The sequence below is a fragment of the Oncorhynchus gorbuscha genome, linkage group LG21, assembly GCF_021184085.1.
Source record: "Oncorhynchus gorbuscha isolate QuinsamMale2020 ecotype Even-year linkage group LG21, OgorEven_v1.0, whole genome shotgun sequence".
NCBI classification, from domain to species: domain Eukaryota; kingdom Metazoa; phylum Chordata; class Actinopteri; order Salmoniformes; family Salmonidae; genus Oncorhynchus; species Oncorhynchus gorbuscha.
This window is the reverse complement of record NC_060193.1, coordinates 16,156,733-16,179,213: the sequence shown is the minus strand read 5'-3', so window position 1 is coordinate 16,179,213 and position 22,481 is coordinate 16,156,733. Positions and strand designations below refer to the sequence as shown.

The following is a 22,481-nucleotide window of genomic DNA, read 5'->3' as shown; positions in this document are numbered from 1 at the left end:
TTTAGGATGAAAGAGCTTGGTGTCTCTCAGCCCAGAACACTGTGTTTAGGATGAAAGAGCTTGGTGTCTCTCAGCCCAGAACACTGTGTTTAGGATGAAAGAGCTTGGTGTCTCTCAGCCCAGAACACTGTGTTTAGGATGAAAGAGCTTGGTGTCTCTCAGCCCAGAACACTGTGTTTAGGATGAAAGAGCTTGGTGTCTCTCAGCCCAGAACACTGTGTTTAGGATGAAAGAGCAGCAGCAAGCAAAGCAACATGAGGTTAGTTTAATAACTCCAATCTGTATGGTATCATCATAGAAATGAAATAATATAATATAATATAATAATAATAATATATGCCATTTAGCAGACGCTTTTATCCAAAGCGACTTACAGTCATGTGTGCATACATTCTACGTATGGGTGGTCCCGGGGATCACTACCCTGGCGTTAATGCTCTACCAACTGAGCTACAGAAGGACCACATGATACACACACACACACACACACACACACACACACACACACACACACACACACACACACACACACACACACACACACACACACACACACACACACACACACACACACACACACACACACACACACACACACACACACACACACACACACACACAGCGATCTTCATGATTTCTACATGGTGTTTAATATTATTGTGACTAATACTACATACATATATATATATATATATATATATATATATATATATATATATATATTCATTATTTAGGGGCTTCATAGCAAAGTTTAAAAGAAAATTGAAACAAGTACATTTTTTCATTTCACTTCACCAATTTGGACTATTTTGTGTATGTCCATGACATGAAATCCAAATAGATTTAAATGACAGGTTTTAATGCAACAAAATAGGAAAAAGGCCAAGGGGGATAATTTTGCAAGTCACTATATATATACTCATACTATTAATATGATGTTTGCTATGGTTGCAACTTTACCATAACTTTTAATGATGTCTAATATGGAAACAGACGGCTGGATCAATATGTTACCAACATCACACATTGAAACTACATTTGAATGATTAAATGCATGTAAAGAAAACTCTGTCATGTCCAGATGCAATTATTTTCAAAGTAAGCATCTCCCATGTATCATATTGACAGAGACTCCTTATTAAACCAGCTCTAAGGATCTAAGAACATAATTACTTGAATAAGAAACAAATAACACCAGTTGATCCGAAGACACACAGAGCACACACACACACATGCCACAAAGGTCAGGGGGTAAAGGTCATAGGTCAAACTGGTGATGATGATGAAGGGGGTCATTTCCTTGGTACTTATTTCCTGTGAGAGTCAGCTATGTACAGCTCCACTTGTCTGATGTTATTTTCCTCTGTAGGATGTACACCATTTATTGAACTGTAACGCCTCATAGACATGTGAGTGTAGCCTGATCCTGGATCTGTTTGTGATGTCTTGCGTGACAATGAGTGCCAAGGCTATGGCAAAACAGTAAAAACTGATCTGGGCTCAGGCTAGTGCCTGTGAGTCTGCCAGTGGTGTTGGTTGAATTATTAATTGTGATGTAACAATAAATGTGCTGTTCCCACAAATTCTCCTAATTCTAAAAATGCCAGAGCAGATGGCACATAGCCTCTGACAGAGATGTGGTGTTCAAGAAGAAGGAAAGGAGAGAGACAGAGATGGTGATGATGAGAGGGGGGAGGAAATAAAAATAGGGGGGCAGAGGGAGCGAACCGGGAGATAAACAAATAAAAAGGAGAAAAGGAGAGAGAAGAGAAACAGGGATGGTGATGGAGAGAGAGGGGGGGGGGGCAGAGCGAGAGAGGGAGGGAGGGAGGGCTGCAGGCAGGCAGACAGCAGTAAATGTGATCTCTCGCTGCTGTGGCGAAGAGCTTTAAAAGACGGTAATCAGATTCCACACGCCACTCGAGCTTCCTCTAACTCTAGTGGCTCGCCAGGCGCTAAATACTCTGGTCCTCTAACTTCTCCTCTACACCAGCCTGGAGGAGGAGGTGTAGGTCCTCTTTCTCCTCTACACCAACCAGGAGGAGGAGGTGTAGGTCCTCTTTCTCCTCTACACCAGCCAGGAGTAGGAGGTGGGGGTCCTCTTTCTCCTCTACACCAACCAGGAGGAGGTGGTGGAGGGCCTCTTTCTCCTCTACACCAGCCAGAAAGAGGGAGTGGAGGTCCTCTTTCTCCTCTACACCAACCGGGAGGAGGAGGTCGAGATCCTCTTTCTCCTCTACACCAACCAGGAGGAGGAGGTGGTGGTCCTCTTCCTCCTCTACACCAACCAGGAGGAGGAGGTGCATGTCCTCTAACTTCTCCTCTACACCAACCAGGAGGAGGTGGTGTAGGTCCTCTTTCTCCGTTACACTAACTAGGAGGAGGAGGTGGAGGTCCTCTTTCTCCTCTACACCAACCAGGAGGAGGAGGTGGAGGTCCTCTTTCTCCTCTAAACCAACCAGGAGGAGGAGGTGGTGGTCCTCTTTCTCCTCAACACCAACCAGGAGGAGGAGGTGTATGTCCTCTAACTTCTCCTCTACACCAACCAGGAGGAGGAGGTGTAGGTCCTCTTTCTCCTCTACACCAACCAGGAGGAGGAGGTGTAGGTCCTCTTTCTCCTCTACACCAACCAGGAGGAGGAGGTGGAGGGCCTCTTTCTCCTCTACACCAACCAGGAGGAGGAGGTGGAGGTCCTCTTTCTCCTCTACACCAACCAGAAGGAGGAGGTGTAGGTTTCTCTTTCTCCTCTACACCAACCAGGAGGAGATGGAGGTCCTCTTCTCCTCTACACCAACCAGGAGGAGGAGGTGAAGGCCCTCTTTCTCCTCTACACCAACCAGGAGGAGGAGGTGGTGGTCCTCTTTCTCCTCTACACCAACCAGGAGGAGGAGGTGGAGGTCCTCTTTCTCCTCTAAACCAACCAGGAGGAGGAGGTGGAGGTCCTCTTTCTCATCTACACCAACCAGGAAGAGGAGGTGGAGGCCCTCTTTCTCCTTTACACCAACCAGGAGGAGGAGGTGTATGTCCTCTAACTTCTCATCTACACCAACCAGGAGGAGGGGGTGTAGGTCCTCTCTCTCCTCTACACCAACCAGGAGGAGGTGGTGGTGGTCCTCTTTCTCCTCTACACCAACCAGGAGGAGGAGGTGTATGTCCTCTAACTTCTCATCTACACCAACCAGGAGGAGGGGGTGTAGGTCCTCTCTCTCCTCTACACCAACCAGGAGGAGGAGGTGTAGGTCCTCTTTCTCCTCTACACCAACCAGGAAGAGGAGGTGGAGGCCCTCTTTCTCCTTTACACCAACCAGGAGGAGGAGGTGTATGTCCTCTAAACATTTACATCTAAGTCACCAACCAGGAGAGGGGGTGTAGGTCCTCTCTCTCCTTAGGGGGTGGGGTGAGAGGGATTACTACACCAACCAGGAGGAGGAGGTGGAGGTCCTCTTTCTCCTCTACACCAACCAGGAGGAGGAGGTGGAGGTCCTCTTTCTCCTCTAAACCAACCAGGAGGAGGTGGTGGTGGTCCTCTTTCTCCTCTACACCAACCAGAAGGAGGAGGTGGAGGTCCTCTTTCTCCTCTACACCAACCAGGAGGAGGAGGTGGAGGTCCTCTTTCTCCTCTACACCAGCCAGAAAGAGGGGGTGGAGGTCCTCTTTCTCCTCTACACCAACCAGGAGGAGGAGGTGCATGTCCTCTTTCTCCGCTACACTAACTAGGAGGAGGAGGTGGAGGAACTCTTTCTCCTCTACACCAACCAGGAGGAGGAGGTGGAGGTCCTCTTTCTCCTCTAAACCAACCAGGAGGAGGAGGTGGTGGTCCTCTTTCTCCTCAACACCAACCAGGAGGAGGAGGTGTATGTCCTCTAACTTCTCCTCTACACCAACCAGGAGGAGGAGGTGGTGAGGTCCTTTTTAGGAGCTCCTCTACACCAACGAGGAAGAGGAGGTGTAAGTCCTCTTTCTCCTCTACACCAACCAGGAGGAGGAGGTGGAGGGCCTCTTTCTCCTCTACACCAACCAGGAGGAGGAGGTCCTCTTTCTCCTCTACACCAACCAGAAGGAGGAGGTGTAGGTCCTCTTTCTCCTCTACACCAACCAGGAGGAGGAGGTGGAGGTCCTCTTTCTCATCTACAACTACCAGGAGGAGGAGGTGGAGGTCCTGTAACTTCAACCTCTACACCAACCAGGAGGAGGAGGTGGAGGTCCTCTTTCTCCTCTAAACCAACCAGGAGGAGGAGGTGGTGGCCCTCTTTCTCCTCTACACCAACCAGGAAGAGGAGGTGGAGGTCCTCTTTCTCCTCTACACCAGCCAGAAAAAGGGGGTGGAGGTCCTCTTTCTCATCTACAACTACCAGGAGGAGGAGGTGGAGGTCCTCTTTCTCCTCTACACCAACCAGGAGGAGGAGGTGGAGGTCCTCTTTCTCCTCTACACCAACCAGGAGGAGGTGGAAGTCCTCTTTCTCTTCTAAATCAACCAGGAGGAGGCGGTGGTGGTCCTCTTTCTCCTCTACACCAACCAGGAGGAGGAGGTGTAGGTCCTCTCTCTCCTCTACACCAACCAGGAGGAGGAGGTGGAGGTCCTCTTGCTCCTCTACACCAAAAAGGAAGAGGAGGTGGAGGTCCTCTTTCTCCTCTACACAAACCAGGAGGAAGAGGTGGAGGGCCTCTTTCTCCTCTACACCAACCAGGAGGAGGAGGTGGAGGTCCTCTTTCTCCTCTACACCAACCAGAAGGAGGAGGTGGACGTCCTCTTTCTCCTCTAAACCAACCAGGAGGAGGAGGTGTAGGTCCTCTTTCTCCTCTACACCAACCAGGAAGAGGAGGTGGAGGCCCTCTTTCTCCTTTACACCAACCAGGAGGAGGAGGTGTATGTCCTCTAACTTCTCATCTACACCAACCAGGAGGAGGGGGTGTAGGTCCTCTCTCTCCTCTACACCAACCAGGAGGAGGAGGTGGAGGTCCTCTTTCTCCTCTACACCAACCAGGAGGAGGAGGTGGAGGTCCTCTTTCTCCTCTACACCAACCAGAAGGAGGAGGTGTAGGTCCTCTTTCTCCTCTACATCAACCAGGAGGAGGAGGTGGAGGTCCTGTAACTTCTCCTCTACACCAACCAGGAGGAGGAGGTGGAGGTCCTCTTTCTCCTCTAAACCAACCAGGAAGAGGAGGTGGAGGTCCTCTTTCTCCTCTACACCAACCAGAAGGAGGAGGTGTAGGTCCTCTTTCTCCTCTACACCAACCAGGAGGAGGAGGTGGAGGTCCTCTTTCTCATCTACAACTACCAGGAGGAGGAGGTGTATGTCCTCTAACTTCTCCTCTACACCAAAAAGGAAGAGGAGGTGTAGGTCCTCTTTCTCCTCTACACCAACCATGAGGAGGAGGTGGAGGTCCTCTTTCTCATCTACAACTACCAGGAGGAGGAGGTGGAGGTCCTGTAACTTCTCCTCTACACCAACCAGGAGGAGGAGGTGGAGGTCCTCTTTCTCCTCTAAACCAACCAGGAGGAGGAGGTGGTGGCCCTCTTTCTCCTCTACACCAACCAGGAAGAGGAGGTGGAGGTCCTCTTTCTCCTCTACACCAGCCAGAAAGAGAGGGTGGAGGCCCTCTTTCTCCTCTACACCAACCAGGAGGAGGGGGAGGAGGTCCTCTTCTCCTCTACACCAACCAGGAGGAGGAGGTGCATGTCCTCTTTCTCCGCTACACTAACTAGGAGGAGGAGGTGGAGGAACTCTTTCTCCTCTACACCAACCAGGAGGAGGAGGTGGAGGTCCTCTTTCTCCTCTAAACCAACCAGGAGGAGGAGGTGGAGGTCCTCTTTCTCATCTACAACTACCAGGAGGAGGAGGTGGAGGTCCTGTAACTTCTCCTCTACACCAACCAGGAGGAGGAGGTGGAGGTTCTCTATCTCCTCTAAACCAACCAGGAGGAGGTGGTGGTGGTCCTCTTTCTCCTCTACACCAACGAGAAGGAGGAGGTGGAGGTCCTCTTTCTCCTCTACACCAACCAGGGTCCTCTTTCTCCTCTACACCAACCAGGAGGAGGAGGTGGAGGTCCTCTTTCTCCTCTACACCAGCCAGAAAGAGGGGGTGGAGGTCCTCTTTCTCCTCTACACCAACCAGGAGGAGGAGGTGCATGTCCTCTTTCTCCGCTACACTAACTAGGAGGAGGAGGTGGAGGAACTCTTTCTCCTCTACACCAACCAGGAGGAGGAGGTGGAGGTCCTCTTTCTCCTCTAAACCAACCAGGAGGAGGAGGTGGTGGTCCTCTTTCTCCTCAACACCAACCAGGAGGAGGAGGTGTATGTCCTCTAACTTCTCCTCTACACCAACCAGGAGGAGGAGGTGTAGGTCCTTTTTCTCCTCTACACCAACGAGGAAGAGGAGGTGTAAGTCCTCTTTCTCCTCTACACCAACCAGGAGGAGGTGGTGGAGGGCCTCTTTCTCCTCTACATCAACCAGGAGGAGGAGGTCCTCTTTCTCCTCTACACCAACCAGAAGGAGGAGGTGTAGGTCCTCTTTCTCCTCTACACCAACCAGGAGGAGGAGGTGGAGGTCCTCTTTCTCATCTACAACTACCAGGAGGAGGAGGTGGAGGTCCTGTAACTTCAACCTCTACACCAACATGGAGGAGGAGGTGGAGGTCCTCTTTCTCCTCTAAACCAACCAGGAGGAGGAGGTGGTGGCCCTCTTTCTCCTCTACACCAACCAGGAAGAGGAGGTGGAGGTCCTCTTTATCCTCTACACCAGCCAGAAAGAGGGGGTGGAGGTCCTCTTTCTCATCTACAACTACCAGGAGGAGGAGGTGGAGGTCCTCTTTCTCCTCTACACCAACCAGGAGGAGGAGGTGGAGGTCCTCTTTCTCCTCTACACCAACCAGGAGGAGGTGGAAGTCCTCTTTCTCTTCTAAATCAACCAGGAGGAGGCGGTGGTGGTCCTCTTTCTCCTCTACACCAACCAGGAGGAGGAGGTGTATGTACTCTAACTTCTCCTCTACACCAACCAGGAGGAGGAGGTGTAGGTCCTCTCTCTCCTCTACACCAACCAGGAGGAGGAGGTGGAGGTCCTCTTGCTCCTCTACACCAAAAAGGAAGAGGAGGTGGAGGTCCTCTTTCTCCTCTACACAAACCAGGAGGAAGAGGTGGAGGGCCTCTTTCTCCTCTACACCAACCAGGAGGAGGTGGAGGTCCTCTTTCTCCTCTACACCAACCAGAAGGAGGAGGTGGACGTCCTCTTTCTCCTCTAAACCAACCAGGAGGAGGAGGTGGTGGCCCTCTTTCTCCTCTACACCAACCAGGAAGAGGAGGTGGAGGCCCTCTTTCTCCTTTACACCAACCAGGAGGAGGAGGTGTATGTCCTCTAACTTCTCATCTACACCAACCAGGAGGAGGGGGTGTAGGTCCTCTCTCTCCTCTACACCAACCAGGAGGAGGAGGTGGAGGTCCTCTTTCTCCTCTACACCAACCAGGAGGAGGAGGTGGAGGTCCTCTTTCTCCTCTACACCAACCAGAAGGAGGAGGTGTAGGTCCTCTTTCTCCTCTACATCAACCAGGAGGAGGAGGTGGAGGTCCTCTTTCTCATCTACAACTACCAGGAGGAGGAGGTGGAGGTCCTGTAACTTCTCCTCTACACCAACCAGGAGGAGGAGGTGGAGGTCCTCTTTCTCCTCTAAACCAACCAGGAAGAGGAGGTGGAGGTCCTCTTTCTCCTCTACACCAACCAGAAGGAGGAGGTGTAGGTCCTCTTTCTCCTCTACACCAACCAGGAGGAGGAGGTGGAGGTCCTCTTTCTCATCTACAACTACCAGGAGGAGGAGGTGTATGTCCTCTAACTTCTCCTCTACACCAAAAAGGAAGAGGAGGTGTAGGTCCTCTTTCTCCTCTACACCAACCAGGAGGAGGAGGTGGAGGGCCTCTTTCTCCTCTACACCAACCAGGAGGAGGAGGTGGAGGTCCTCTTTCTCCTCTACACCAACCAGAAGGAGGAGGTGTAGGTCCTCTTTCTCCTCTACACCAACCAGGAGGAGGAGGTGGAGGTCCTCTTTCTCCTCTAAACCAACCAGGAGGAGGAGGTGGTGGCCCTCTTTCTCCTCTACCCCAACCAGGAAGAGGAGATGGAGGTCCTCTTTCTCCTCTACACCAGCCAGAAAGAGGGGGTGGAGGCCCTCTTTCTCCTCTACACCAACCAGGAGGAGGAGGTGTATGTCCTCTAACATCTCATCTACACCAACCAGGAGGAGGGGGTGTAGGTCCTCTCTCTCCTCTACACCAACCAGGAGGAGGAGGTGGAGGTCCTCTTTCTCCTCTACACCAACCAGGAGGAGGAGGTGGAGGTCCTCTTTCTCCTCTACACCAACCAGAAGGAGGAGGTGTAGGTCCTCTTTCTCCTCTACATCAACCAGGAGGAGGAGGTGGAGGTCCTCTTTCTCATCTACAACTACCAGGAGGAGGAGGTGGAGGTCCTATAACTTCTCCTCTACACCAACCAGGAGGAGGAGGAGGAGGTCCTCTTTCTCCTCTAAACCAACCAGGAAGAGGAGGTGGAGGTCCTCTTTCTCCTCTACACCAGCCAGAAAGAGGGGGTGGAGGCCCTCTTTCTCCTCTACACCAACCAGGAGGAGGAGGTGTATGTCCTCTAACTTCTCATCTACACCAACCAGGAAGAGGGGGTGTAGGTCCTCTTTCTCCTATACACCAACCAGGAGGAGGAGGTGGAGGTCCTCTTTCTCCTCTACACCAACCAGGAGGAGGAGGTGGAAGTCCTCTTTCTCTTCTAAACCAACCAGGAGGAGGAGGTGGTGGTCCTCTTTCTCCTCTACACCAACCAGGAGGAGGAGGTGGAAGTCCTCTTTCTCTTCTAAACCAACCAGGAGGAGGAGGTGGTGGTCCTCTTTCTCCTCTACACCAAACAGGAGGAGGAGGTGGATGTCCTCTTCTCCTCTACACCAACCAGGAGGAGGAGGTGTAGGTCCTCTTTCTCCTCTACACCAACCAGGAGGAAGAGATGGAGGTCATCTTTCTCCTCTACACCAACCAGGAGGTGGAGGTGGAGGTCCCCTAAGTCCTCCTCTACACCAACCAGGAGGAGGAGGTGTAGACCCTCTTTCTCATCTACACCAACCAGGAGGAGGTGTAGATCCTCTTTCTCCTCTACACCAACCAGGAGGAGGTGGTGTAGATCCTCCTTCTCCTCTACACCAACCAGGAGGAGGAGATGTAGGTCCTCTGTCTCCTCTACACCAACCAGGAGGAGGTAGAGGTCATCTTTCTCCTCTACACCAACCAGGAGGAGGAGGTGGAGGTCCTCTTTCTCCTCTACTCCAACCAGGAGGAAGAGGTGGAGATCCTCTTTCTCCTCTACACCAACCAGGAGGAGGAGGTGGTGGTCCTCTTTCTCCGCTACATCAACCAGGAGGAGGAGGTCCTCTTTCTCCTCTACACCAACCAGCAGGTGTAGGTCCTCTTTCTCCTCTACACCAACCAGGAGGAGGAGGTGGTGGTCCTCTTTCTCCGCTACATCAACCAGGAGGAGGAGGTCCTCTTTCTCCTCTACACCAACCAGCAGGTGTAGGTCCTCTTTCTCCTCTACACCAACCAGGAGGAGGAGGTCCTCTTTCTCCTCTACACCAACCAGCAGGTGTAGGTCCTCTTTCTCCTCTACACCAACCAGGAGGAGGAGGTGGTGGTCCTCTTTCTCCTCTACACCAACCAGGAGGAGGAGGTGGTGGTGGTCCTCTTTCTCCTCTACACCAACTAGGAGGAAGAGGTGGAGGTCCTCTTCTCCTCTACACCAACCAGGAGGAGGAGGTGGTGGTCCTCTTTCGCCTCTACACCAACCAGGAGGAAGAGGTGGAGGTCCTCTTTCTCCTCTACACCAACCAGCAGGTGTAGGTCCTCTTTCTCCTCTACACCAACCAGGAGGAGGAGGTGGTGGTCCTCTTTCTCCGCTACATCAACCAGGAGGAGGAGGTCCTCTTTCTCCTCTACACCAACCAGCAGGTGTAGGTCCTCTTTCTCCTCTACACCAACCAGGAGGAGGAGGTCCTCTTTCTCCTCTACACCAACCAGCAGGTGTAGGTCCTCTTTCTCCTCTACACCAACCAGGAGGAGGAGGTGGTGGTCCTCTTTCTCCTCTACACCAACCAGGAGGATGACGTGGAGGTCCTCTTTCTCCTCTACACCAACCAGGAGGAGGTGGTGGTGGTGGTCCTCTTTCTCCTCTACACCAACTAGGAGGAAGAGGTGGAGGTCCTCTTCTCCTCTACACCAACCAGGAGGAGGAGGTGGTGGTCCTCTTTCGCCTCTACACCAACCAGGAGGAAGAGGTGGAGGTCCTCTTTCTCCTCTACACCAACCAGGAGGAGGAGGTCCGCTTTCTCCTCTACACCAACCAGCAGGTGGAGGTCCTCTTTCTCCTCTACACCAACCAGGAGGAGGAGGTGGAGGTCCTCTTTCTCCTCTATACCAACCAGGAGGAGGAGTTATAGATCCTCTTTCTCCTCTACACCAACCAGGAGGAGGAGATGTAGATCCTCCTTCTCCTCTACACCAACCAGGAGGAGGAGGTGGAGGTCCTCTTTCTCCTCTATACCAACCAGGAGGAGGAGGTATAGATCCTCTTTCTCCTCTACACCAACCAGGAGGAGGAGATGTAGATCCTCCTTCTCCTCTACACCAACCAGGAGGAGGAGGTATAGATCCTCTTTCTCCTCTACACCAACCAGGAGGAGGAGGTGGAGGTCCTCTTTCTCCTCTATACCAACCAGGAGGAGGAGGTGTAGAGCTTCTTTCTCCTCTACACCAACCAGGAGGAGGAGGTGGAGGTCCTCTTTCTCCTCTACACCAACCAGGTAGAGGAGGTGTAGGCGGAAGTGGTGCAGGTGTTATAGAAAGAGCAGAGAATTAATCTTCTTCACAAAATGTTTGCACCGAATTTATATATTTCTCCCCACAAAACAATGTTACAAACAGCGTTACTGATAGGTTACAGAGACCCTCCGTCTGAGGAGAGACTAATTAATCCTCCAGACACCCTAGGGGAGAGTCACTCTGCACCACTCTCTCTCTCTCACACTTACACAATGCTCCGCACCGAGCCGGGTCAGTTGGAAGATAATCATTTATTACATTAACGATATGACTGGCCCCCACCAGTCAGTCATGCCCCTCAAGAGGAACGACCGTTACACTTTTACACTATTATTTGATCAATGTTTTATCTGTTTTTATTCATCAGTATTTTTAAACACTGAAGTTAAATCTGTTTTCATCGCAACTTATCTACTCCGTTTGAGCATTGTTTGTTGTGTCGAAAAACATTTTAAAAATCATGTTTTTGACTGCTGCTGCTTGCTAGTAAGGATTTGTTTGAATAAAGAAAGAGTTGTTTGAATAAAGAAAAGAGTTGTTTGAAACATCCTACTGTATTTTATTATGCAGTTAAATATCTAGTTGTCTATTATGACACCTGTGTACACACCTGTGGATATCCTATGGGGCTTTCCACAGAATCAGTCCTGATACTGGACACTATAACTGGGCGGCCATTCCAGTTTGTCCTTGTAGGCCTATGTCAGCTAGAGTTCTCATTATCAGCCTGAACCCGACGGTGTCGGGCGGCCCGGCCCGGTCTTACGTATGTCTGTTCTAAAAAAAGATTGTTCTCCGTTTATGACACAAATGTCAACCGTACTAGTTGTTCAGGCTCTGATCTTGTCCCATCTTGATTACTGTCTGGTAATAAGGTCAGGTGTAGCAAAGAAAGACTGCAGCTGGTTCAAAACAGAGCAGCACACCTTGCCCTGAACTGCACACACAGAACTAACATCAACAACATGCATGTCAGTTTTTCCTGGTTGAGGGTTGATGAGAGATTAACTGCCTCTCTTCCAGTTTTTATGAGAACTATTACTGTGATGAAAATTCCAGATTGTCTGCATAATCAAATAACATTCAGACACCTACACACAACCCACAAGACATGACATACCAGGGGTCTCTTCAGACACCCATACACAACCCACAAGACATGACATACCAGGGGTCTCTTCAGACACCCATACACAACCCACAAGACATGACATACCAGGGGTCTCTTCACAGTCCCCAAGTCCAAAATGAATTCACGGCAACTCACAGCATTATTCAGAGTGCCCGGTGGGTTTCCGGGTTGTCTTACTGGCTTAAGAAAGAAAGAAAACGGTGTGTGTCTGTGCACCTTTTAGCCTATTATGGATGGCTCTCTCTCAGCCACAGCAGCTGGTGACACACCAGGTTTCCAATCTTGGCTGGGCCAGAGAAACTTGATTGAAATGTTTCAATTTTTGATACGAATAGGCTGGAGTGCACTTCAGGAGAATGATGATCCACAAGACCATGACAGGCAGCGCATCTCAGGAAAGAAGAATGCCATATTTTAATGGCATCTGTTAACACTGATACATCCGAACAAAATGCACCCTATGACTGCCCTGCTAATGCGCCTTGCTGGACCTTGTAAACTATCAAAAGCAGACCCATAACTGATTAAAATGTTTTTCTAATCAAACATACATTTAAAACACAGGGCTTTTGAGTGATTATTCAAATAGGAGTTTGGCGGAAAATCTAATTATTTATTTATTGCTTCATTAATCAAGGTGTAACGTCTGCGTCCAACTCACACCCTCAAACACGTAGATATCCTGAACGCAGCTCACTTTCCAGCCCACACTCTCAAATACCTAGATCCCCTGAACGCAGCTCACTCTCCAGATCCCAATCACCTGAATTCTAATCACCTGTTCACACACCTGTATGTCATTATCACACACTATTTAGTTCAGTTCTTTGCACCCCATCACTGTGAGGTATTATTTGTTTTGTGACACGTCTTTCAGAGTGCTGGGTTTTTCCCGGTGATTTACTCATCATGTGTATGATAGTTTTTGCCTGACTCACTAACGATGCCTTTTGCTTATTCCCTGCCTGTACCTTAGCCCATCGGATTTCCTGTTCTCTACTTATTGCCTGATCTCCCGGACGACGTTACTAGCTTTCTCCCTGCCTGGACTGTTGCCCTTTTGGACCCCCTTCTGCCTGCCCCTGGACCCAGCTACCTGCCTCCTCCTGTGTATGACCTTCTGCCTGCCCCTGGACCCAGCTACCTGCCTCCTCCTGTGTATGACCTTCTGCCTGCCCCTGGACCCAGCTACCTGCCTCCTCCTGTGTATGACCTTCTGCCTGCCCCTGGACCCAGCTACCTGCCTCCTCCTGTGTATGACCTTCTGCCTGCCCCTGGACCCAGCTACCTGCCTCCTCCTGTGTATGACCTTCTGCCTGCCCCTGGACCCAGCTACCTGCCTCCTCCTGTGTATGACTTTCTGCCTGCCCCTGGACCCAGCTACCTGCCTCCTCCTGTGTATGACCTTCTGCCTGCCCCTGGACCCAGCTACCTGCCTCCTCCTGTGTATGACCTTCTGCCTGCCCCTGGACCCAGCTACCTGCCTCCTCCTGTGTATGACCTTCTGCCTGCCCCTGGACCCAGCTACCTGCCTCCTCCTGTGTATGACCTTCTGCCTGCCCCTGGACCCAGCTACCTGCCTCCTCCTGTGTATGACCTTCTGCCTGCCCCTGGACCCAGCTACCTGCCTCCTCCTGTGTATGACCTTCTGCCTGCCCCTGGACCCAGCTACCTGCCTCCTCCTGTGTATGACCTTCTGCCTGCCCCTGGACCCAGCTACCTGCCTCCTCCTGTGTATGACCTTTTGCATGCCCCTGGACCCAGCTACCTGCCTCCTCCTGTGTGTGACCTTCTGCCTGCCCCTGGACCCAGCTACCTGCCTCCTCCTGTGGTCTTTTACAATAAACACCTGCTGCGCCCTTCGCATGAAACTAGCACACTGTCTCCCCTCGTGTTCATTACACAAGACTCCATTTGTTATTTAATTTCAAATTATTTAAAGACATGACTGACTCATGCTGTGTAATAACATGAATGAATGATTTATTGATTATATAGAAGTAGGAAGAGTTACGTTAAGACATGACGCTTTCTCCCAGCTCAATGGAGGATAGATTATTTTAGGGCTGCCATGTGAGTTGAGCAAAATAATACATTTGATTTAGGCTACATTATCGCATACTAAATGTTTCTGAAAAGTGATAGATGAGCAAACATGAGCTACCCTCCACTCGCCCAGTGAGCGATCAATGAACCAAATATACAGAAAGAGATTTAGTGAAACAAAATCACATTGACCAGACAAGTGAGCAGATCAATGAACCAAATATATCCAGAGCAGAAAGAGAACAGTTTTACAATAGTGAAACAAAATCACATTGACTGATTATCAGACAAGTCACAGGCTTTTGTTAAAGGGGGTGATGTTGTTGTTGTTGTTGAGAACAGACTGGCACCATAATGTTTCGATTTGAACTGAAAAGGTACATAACATGCTAGCAAAATGTTCTGTTTAATATATGCTCAAACTAGAGTGAAGATGAGCACTCACCTCAATTTAGCTAACATTTTCCCAGCCTAGTCGTTACCAAATATCCAAACAAAAATTGGACATTGATTATGAAGATGAGCTAGTGTACATGCCTTAAATTGCATTAGTCTCCTTTATTCCAACAGTTGATCATAACTAAGGTCACATTTCCTCTCTCTGTGCTTTTTCTAGGCCCAACGGATGTTTCTTTGTCCCCTCACTCTGCTGCTGCCCGCTTCCACCGCATTGTTCTCAACAAGTTCAAAGTTCAAATCAAGATAAAATCAATATACTGGTAGGTAGAAATCTGGATTTATTTCGGGTTCGGGCACATTTAATTTTCTGTGATGTAGTAATGAGTAATGGCTTCAGCTCACAGGACTTGGGTCAGACTGGGCTCGAAATGTCAGGCCCGATGAGAGCCCAGATGGCTTTATTGCCACTGGTGCTGTTCAGTTACATCATCATTGTGCGCCGGGCTACAGCCTGCCAAATGCATCCCAGTCTAAACAGTTTGCACATATATTATGACAAAATAATACAGTTGAAGTCGGAAGTGGTCATACATTCACCTTAGCCAAATACATTTTAACTCAATTTTCACAATTGCTGACATTTAATCCTATACAAAAATTCCCTGTCTTAGGTCAGTTAGGATCACCATATTTTTTAAAGAATGTGAAATGTCAGAATAATCACTTATTTCAAAATTTATTTCTTTCATCACATTCCCAGTGGGTCAGAAGTTTACATACATCCAATTAATATTTGGTAGCATTGCCTTTAAATTGCTTAACTTGGGTTAAATGTTTCAGGTAGCCTTCCACAAGCTTCCCACAATAAGTTGGGTGAATTTTCGCCCATTCCTCCTGACAGAGCTGGTGTACCATTTACAATTCATCGGGGGGAAATCACAATTTCTCTCAGAGAAGATTAGTAAAAGTGACTAGGTCACCATAAAGAGTATGCAACTCCTAAGAGTTTATACACCTCCTTGCTCGCACACGCTTTTTCAGTTCTGCCCACAATTTTTCTATAGGATTGAGGTCAGGGCTTTGTGGCCACTCCAATACCTTGACTTTGTTGTCCTTAAGCCATTTTGACACAACTTTGGAAGTATGCTTGAGCTCATTGTCTATTTGGAAGACTCATTTGCGACCAAGCTTTAACTTCCTGACAGATGTCTTGACATGTTGCTTCAATATATCCACATAATCTTCCTTTCCTCATGATGCCATCTATTTTGTGAAGTGCACCAGTCCCTCCTGCAACAAAGCACCCCCACAACATGATGCTGCCACCCCCGTGCTTCATGGTTGGGATGGTGTTCCTCGGCTTGCAAGCCTCCCCATTTTTCCTAAAAAAATTAAGATGGTCATTATGGCCAAACAGTTAATATAATAATAATAATAATAATAATATATGCCATTTAGCAGACGCTTTTATCCAAAGCGACTTACAGTCATGTGTGCATACATTCTACGTATGGGTGGTCCCGGGGATCGAACCCACTACCCTGGCGTTACAAGCGCCATGCTCTACCAACTGAGCTACAGAAGTTCTATTTTTGTTTCATCAGACCAGAGGACCTTTCTCCAAAAAGTATAATCTTTGTCCCCATGTGCAGTTGCAAACCGTGTCTGGCTTTTTTATGGCAGTTTTGAAGAAGTGGCTTCTTCCTTGCTGAGCGGCCTTTCAGATTATGTCGATACAGGACTCGTTTTACTGTGGATATCGATACTTTTGTACCTGTTTCCTCCAGCATCTTCACAGGGTTCTTTGCTGTTGTTCTGGGATTGATTTGCACTTTTCGCACCAAAGTACATTCATCTCTAGGAGACAGAACGCGTCTCCTTCCTGAGCGGTATGACAGCTGTGTGGTCCCATGGTGTTTATACTTGCGTACTATTGTTTGTACAGATGAACGCGGCACCTTCAGGCATTTGGAAATTGCTCCCAAGGATGAACCAGACTTGTGAAGGTCTACAATTTATTTTCTGAGGTCTTGACTGATTTCTTTTGATTTTCCCATGATGCCAAGCAAAGAGGCACTGAGTTTGAAGGTAGACCTTGAAATACATCCACAGGTACACCTCCAATTGACTCAAATGATGTCAATTAGCCTATCAGAAGCTTCTAAAGCCATGACATTATTTTCTGGAATTTTCCAAGCTGTTTAAAGGCACAGTCAACAGTGTATGTAAACTTCTGACCCACTGGAATCGTGTTACAGTGAATTATAAGTGAAATAATCTGTCTGTAAACAATTGTTGGAAAAATTACTTGTTTCATGCACAAAGTAGATGTCCTAACTGACTTGCCAAAACTATAGTTTGTTAAACAAGAAATTTGTGGAGTGGTTGAAAAATGTTTTTTAATGACTCCAATCTAAGTGTCTGTAAACTTCCCACTTCAACTGTATATGTTTTTGTTCATTTTAGTGTTCGGCTGGGTTTTTTTCCGGCTGTTCGACCACACAAAAAATTTTCTTGAGGAAAGTCGAAATTGGGGAGCCGAAGTCTACGTCCCTTCGTCGGTGATTGGTCAACAGTAGGGGTGGGAAGTATGGACGGGATTCTTCAATGAAGTGTTTGCTGTCATTCAACGAGAGAGAGAGGAGAGAGAGTGCAGCAGCAGAGGCCCTAATTTCTGCAGTTACTTTTAGTTTTCATGCACATTTTTTCACTTTCACTTGCAAAAACGTCAAAAATCATTGATTTCTTGATTTATACATTTCGATTAAGTGATATGTTGTTGCTACTGTGGCTCAAGACCCACAAACAACAGTAATATTGTCGTTTTTTTTGTTTTTTTTCAAGCAAAGCTCTTTAGTGCGAATATACGAGCACAGGTGTTCGCTTCGCCTAGCCAAGTTCTGCAAGGACCAAACTGAACCTATGTAGGTGGAAGCCGTACGGTAGGGGGCGTGTTTGTTTGATGATCTCTCCGTGTGACGAAGTGTGTTGTGTTGCCTTCCTCCGAGGGGGTAGTCTTTCCTCAGGTTCATTAGAACGATAGCGGTGGAGCTGGAGGGCAACTCTAACAGCCACGCCCACTCTGCCAGTCACAGCTTTGGCGTAGGGTGAAGTTTCACCTACTACTGGTTAGGGTTAGGACTGTGGCATTGGGAAGCTGATCCTAGATCTGTACCTATAGGGAAACTTCACCCAGGACCCCAGCCACATCTGTAGTGTAGGCCCCTACCCCAGACCTTCACTATGACAACCACGCCCCAAAGTGCCAACCACAGACAGCCAATCAGGACAAAGACATGTTTAGAAGGAACAAAGCAGGATTAAACTTGATCAATAACAATTGTCCGCTTCAAAACTTGTTGCTTTATTCTTGCATGTTCGAACACGACCTTTGCTTATGAGTTTCAACGTTTTTGGTAACATGTTGATGGATCAGATTCTATTTGGCCTGAAAATCCCTTGAGGTCATTCAGCAACAGCTGCTCAAAAGAAGGACAAGGAATTGAGGGCAAATAATATCCATATCCACACCTGCTATTCAAAGCCAACCACACCCATCCCGTTATTTCAGCCCCACCCCGTGTGTGTGTGTGTGTGTGTGTGTGTGTGTGTGTGTGTGTGTGTGTGTGTGTGTGTGTGTGTGTGTGTGTGTGTGTGTGTGTGTGTGTGTGTGTGTGTGTGTGTGTGTGTGTGTGTGTGTGTGTGTGTGTGTGTGTGTGTGTGTCTCTGTGCCCAGTCCCCAGTCGGCATAGAGGTCAGCCAGATACAGGGCTTTTTAAACAGTAATCCCTGACGGTCTGTTTAATCCAGGTCCCCATGGATGGGGATGTTGTACTGTACATCTACAAAGAGATGAAAATGATGTTTTTGCACCACCAAGGGCAGCCCGGGCCCACTGGACACACGCCCAACCTCTGGCTCCCACTCGGCTCTGCAAACCCTGCCCATCTGTTTCTCTAGCTGTTAGGCCACGTTGTCAGACTGACAGTGGGCACTATGCAGAATGCTCGCTTCGCTAGATGGTAACATAGGAGAGGATAGCCCATCGATACGGTCAGGGAAAACTCCTGGACCCTAACTCTAGTAGCTAACTCCCCATTACCACATAGTTTTTATCTCTCATATAACACACACACACACACTCCCCACTCTCTCTTACACACACACACACACACACACCCCTCTGTGGCTGCTGAGATGCTGCAAGTAAATATTTAATCACAAGGTCTGTAATCAGGCTCACGCTCCTTCTTAAATGCCAGTCTTCACTGAGCCCACCAGCCACCACACAACTACACACCATACAACTATACACACCATACAACTACACACCACACATCTACACACCACACAACTATACACACCATACAACTACACACCACACAACTACACACACCATACAACTACACACCACACATCTACACACCGTACAACTACACACCACACAACACACCATACAACTACACACCACACAACTACAGAGCGGGATGAGGTAGTGGTATGAGGAGCTATGCAGCCTGGTCTCAGATCTGTAAGTGCTTTAGCCCAGGGTGTTCTCAAACCTCTCCTCGGGGCCCCCCAGCCTCTCCATGTATTTTAACTTCCACAGCTAGCACACCTGATTCAACTTGTCAACTAATCATCAAGCCTTTGACTATGTGAATCGGGTGAATCGTCTGGGGGTCCCAGAGGAGAGGTTTGAAAACCACTGCTTTAGTGTACTCCTCTGACTGTCGTTGCTATGTATGGCATGATAACAACAGCCAAGAAAGTTGGCTAAAGCATATATAGATCTGGGATCAGGCTACAGATAGAGCTTACAGAATCTGGACATACATCTGAGTAATATGTCCCTTGACACCAGCGGTCTAAGCCACGGTGTAAAAGGTTATTTGGATCGATGGAGTAAACACACTTTATCATATTAACTTTCCCACTGAGCAGAGGGAGGGAGAGAGAGAGAGAGAGAGAGAGAGAGAGAGAGAGAGAGAGAGAGAGAGAGAGAGAGAGAGAGAGAGAGAGAGAGAGAGAGAGAGAGAGAGAGAGAGAGAGATGAATAGAGGGGGGAGATGTTAACATATGTTTCCCATGCCAATTAAGTCCTTGAATTGAATTGAGAGAGAGGGAGAAAGGCAGAGAGAGAGAGAGGGGAGGGGGAGAGAGATAGAGAATAAGAGAGGGGTGAGAGGGTGGGGGAGAGAAGATAGATGTAGAGAGAGAGGGACACAGAGAGCTAGAGAGAGAAAGAGAGAGAGCGAGAGGAGGGTACAGGGAACAAGAGAAAGGGAGGGAACAGAGAGAAAGGAGAGAGAGAGAGAGAGAGAGAGAGAGAGAGAGAGAGAGAGAGAGAGAGAGAGAGAGAGAGAGAGAGGTACAGGGAACAAGAGAAAGGGAGAGAGAGAGGAGGGTACAGGGAACAAGAGAGAGAGAGAGAGAGAGAGAGAGAGAGAGAGAGAGAGAGAGAGAGAGAGAGAGAGAGAGAGAGGAGGGTACAGGGAACAAGAGAAAGGGAGAGAGAGAGGAGGGTACAGGGAACAAGAGAAAGGGAGAGAGAGAGGAGGGTACAGGGAACAAGAGAGAGAGAGAGAGAGAGAGGAGAGGTACAGGGAACAAGAGAGAGAGAGAGAGAGAGAGGAGGGTACAGGGAACAAGAGAGAGAGAGAGAGAGAGAGAGAGAGAGAGAGAGAGAGAGAGAGAGAGAGAGAGAGAGAGAGAGAGAGAGAGAGAGAGAGAGAGAGAGATGGGGAGAGAGAGAGAGAGAGATGGGGAGAGAGAGAGAGATGGGGAGAGAGAGAGAGATGGGGAGAGAGAGAGAGATGGGGAGAGAGAGGGGGGACAGTAAAAGCAAGAGAAAGAGGGGGAGGGAGAGAGAAAGTGTGTAACTGTGCGTGTGGAAGCGTGTGTGTGTGTGTGGCGGCTGTTATCACTGTTATCCATAAGCCTGCATTGTCACTTCAAGAGCACACATTCATTGTTCTGTATTGTGTTTCCACAGTCGGGAAGACAAAGCCAACACACTACAACACTGCTTGTGCATGACCTATGATTCTGCATCTATAGCATTTAGAGCAATGTGTATGTCATACATCTGAATGAGTTAATGAGATACAAGTCTTTATGAGTTGGGCTTAGAGGTTAATGCTATACTGTGGTGCAACGGTCTCGATACACTTGATTTGTCCCCACTGTGGTGGATCTGCATATGCACACAGAAACGTTTACTGGCCCAACGCTCTTACACGCTACGCTACTTGCCATCCAAACTACATTGAATCTGACAGTGAATGAATTACATGAGAACATCCAGCACAATCACACTTCTGTTAACCTGACAGCTAATAGCGTGAGAACAAGTTGTCTGTTATAATGCCTGGTCAAATACCAGGTCCACTGCAACTAGAAGCACAAGCATTTCGCTACACTCGCATTAACATCTGCTAACCATGTGTATGTGACAAATAAAATTTGATTTGATTTGAAATAAACCCATAGGAAACTAATTCAAATAGCTTGGATATATGATAAGGACATTACTATTCATTTTTTTACAAGTTTGCATTTAATCATATGCATTTAAAGTATATTTCTTAACTTTGAGCTCTTTTATGTCTTATCATATTTTAATAATTTCTCTCCATTTCCTCTCTCCATCTCATGTTCGGAAATTATAAACTCCTTTCATGAAAATGAATTAGGCATACGTGGGGAGAGTTTTAAACCGATTTAATTTAATATAATGGAGAGGCTATAATTATCAATCATACAGCTTTCAGATAGATTATCATGACAGAAAAAGCATCATAACTCACAAATCAATAGATTTTCTTGAAGCGATTGCTGGACATCTTCGCAAAGTAGCCTACCGTCCGCGGTCTATAGACCGGACAGGACAAGACCGGGAGAATATGAGCACGGCACTCAGACCCAACTGTCAATATTGGGAAATGGGATAATTCATTCACACTCAATAATAATGATAATGATGACATGAGAACCGGCGAGCGAACAACTGACGGGTTGAAATGACACATGCACGATGTATCTTGTCAGTGTCACAACAGCCTACGGGAACGTCGTTGCCTGTTCATCATTGTGACTGACAACACCGCAGCGCCAAGCATTTAAAGACTTAAAACCGGGGGCAGGGGGTTCACCAGTGGCGGTGACGTTGGAAAACAATGAAACGAGACAATAATGTATTCTGATTTAGACTAGTCTACCGGGGGAAATGCCAGCAGAAATACCTATATACACACCCCCCCATAAAAATGGATGAAATAGCGATAAACGCGGTTTAAAATAAAACTGGTGTTCTTACAGATAAACAAAAAGACAAATGTTCTTTATCACCCACCTTTGTCATCTCACGACAGACAGACGCGACTGATAATGGTGCGGTTATTCTCTTTTTACGTTTTTGACCAATGTTACCCCTCTTTCACCGGCACCCCGTGATGAGAGAAGCGAACCTCCACTCTTCCTTTCCCTGGTTCCTCTTCGTCATCTAGTCATTCATGATAGGAACAGGGCTGTAGTACTTCGAAAACGCGGTGAAATCAGTCGTTTTACATTTAATTGCCGCTCTGTCCCGCTGTCGCAGTCTGCAAGTCGCTGCTTGCGCTGCTCCGCCGCTGTCTTTCATCAATGCTTTGAGATCCCTCGTGCACAATTGAGACAGTCAGTTCTTTCAAGACCGATTTTCTTCAATAGCCAAACTGAATGCGCGCACGCGCTCTCCGGTCCCCCAGTCGTGGTGGCGGAATGAACTAAGCTAGCGCACTCTCACACACGCACACACACGGGGATCCTAGCTAACAATTCTAGGGAGAGAGAACGTTGTTGTAATGTTACCCGTAATATTCCGTTAACGTTTGAGTGTCCAGTGTATTTGTTTGTTAGGGGAATAATCTATCTGTGTTAGCAAAAAACCTTCTGAGAACCTTTTTAGCGGGATTTGTTGTTACAGTTAGGAGAACATTTCCTTAATGTCAAACAACTTATCTAGAACATGTATATAGACTTTTTCTACTGTATTATTGACTG

At 48.2% G+C, this 22,481-nt stretch overlaps 1 protein-coding gene across 1 annotated transcript in view; it reads right to left on the bottom strand.

The window, feature by feature from the left end:
• Positions 1-22,137, bottom strand: part of LOC124008781 (galactose-3-O-sulfotransferase 3-like) — a 39,888-nt gene extending 17,751 nt beyond the window's left edge. The window contains exon 1 of the mRNA XM_046320327.1: positions 21,793-22,137. The gene's annotated coding sequence lies outside the window, so the exon portion shown is untranslated. The remainder of the gene's footprint in view (positions 1-21,792) is intronic.
• Between the last annotated feature and the right edge of the window lie 344 nt (positions 22,138-22,481).